Consider the following 287-nt stretch of genomic DNA (forward strand, 5'->3'; position numbering starts at 1 on the left):
CAAATAATTTCGGGCCCGCAGGCCGCTCCCCTCCAATTCTTTATTTCGGCCCTGGCTTTGCTCCTTCGTCCCCGTCCTTTCTTCCCCGCCCGCTCCCCGCCTGACGTCATTGTCCTTTGTCCCGGCTCCTAAACACCAATAAAGTTTCATTCAAAAAAAAAAAGGCGGGGGGCGGAAGTTGAGCGAAGGGGCGGGACTCCGGCGGGGTCCGGCCAATGAGGGATGAGGAGGGGGGGGGGCGTTTGATTGACGGGGCCGGCGGGCGGCCGGGCGGTATGGCGGGCAGC

This window comes from Ornithorhynchus anatinus, chromosome 6 (assembly GCF_004115215.2).
Source record: "Ornithorhynchus anatinus isolate Pmale09 chromosome 6, mOrnAna1.pri.v4, whole genome shotgun sequence".
Lineage (NCBI taxonomy): Eukaryota > Metazoa > Chordata > Mammalia > Monotremata > Ornithorhynchidae > Ornithorhynchus > Ornithorhynchus anatinus.